We start from the raw sequence: 1,357 nt of genomic DNA on the forward strand, positions 1-1,357 counted from the left end.
TTTGCTCATTTATTCAACCATGATGAAGTGTCCAATATGTGTGAGGCACTGATCCAGATCCCATGGGGGATATGCCTTATAGGCCTCCACTGTGTAGAGCCTGTATGCTTTTGGAGACACCCAAAAGTTTGTTGGCCCCCTCATCTACTACAAGGTCTTCATCCGGGACCCTGAAATTTGTGCCCAAAAAACAAAGCCTGAAGAGTAAACTACATGAATAGCTTTCCTTCTCCCTACTTCTCTCCAGCAAAGCTCTATATTTTATATCTCCTATGAGTCTCTCAGAAATACTCTGAGACTCTCTGGACTTATTAAATATAGCAGAATTTTTGCCCCATGGTACTAGAAGAACATGAGCTAGTATACAAGAGAATGGGGAAGCCACCCAACCAGCTCTTCCCTTTCCTTTTTCCAAAACCCATCTTAATTAAGAAAAACATAGTTCAGAAAACAAATGTACGTCAGAATCCAATAGGAGGGGATCAGAAAAAGACCTCAAAAGAAAGGAAAACAGTAGGGCATGCCCACCCACCTCGAAGTCAGCCAAATCTATGCATAATTTTTTTCCCATTTAAGAGTTTCTGAAACTTCTACACTTGATCTTAGCCAAAAGGCCGAGAAGCAATGAGTTTCTGAAACTTCTAACTCAAAAAAGAAAATTCAATTTGTGCTTAAATCTTCTCGGTAAGCCTCACTCAGTCAGCCCTATTTAATGGAGTTCATTATCTGTTGTTCAGTTCTATGTAGGATTCCTTTTCCCATCGAGAAACAGAAAGTGAGAACAGTAATTAGAATTGAGAGCTGAGTTAGGAAATGTAGATATATGCTTAAAATGAAATATTTTATTGTGCTGGTCAGTGGTACATGAATTATTCAAGATGTAAAAATGAATATCATATAGGCTGGCCCAAAAAAGCACATATAAGATTAATTTTAGGAATGGATATTTTAGGCCAAATTCAAAACTCTTCCTAATTCCGTCAACAGAAATTTAGTTCTCTATAAGAATCTATCCTTGATAAGTTATGTTTTGCATACCTCCCTAGGTTTCCAATTATATATATTTTTATAATCTTCAGTGGGAAACTGAAGGACACAGATAAAGTTCCCTCCCTTCTTCTAGTTTTAAGTCATGACTTTGGAAGAAAAAGATATCAATTGGAAATGAAGAACTAACCTTGAAATAGGGTCAGAGATAAGGACTTGGTCTTCTGGACCTGGCATATAAGAATGAAGGTCTCAAGATCAGATTCTTGGATAACCTCTATTCTGAGAGGGCAGGAAGAGAAAAAGGAGTCACAGAGAAAGAGCCTCAAGAGATGTACGAGAAGAATTAGAAGAGTATATCATTCCAGGG

The 1,357-nt window shown here is 37.8% G+C and overlaps 1 pseudogene; it reads right to left on the minus strand.

Moving 5' to 3' along the window:
* Window positions 1-460: 460 nt before the first annotated feature.
* On the minus strand, window positions 461-626 carry LOC115305764 (annotated as a pseudogene).
* Window positions 627-1,357: the final 731 nt, after the last annotated feature.

This window comes from Suricata suricatta, chromosome 10 (genome assembly GCF_006229205.1).
Source record: "Suricata suricatta isolate VVHF042 chromosome 10, meerkat_22Aug2017_6uvM2_HiC, whole genome shotgun sequence".
NCBI classification, from domain to species: Eukaryota; Metazoa; Chordata; class Mammalia; order Carnivora; family Herpestidae; genus Suricata; species Suricata suricatta.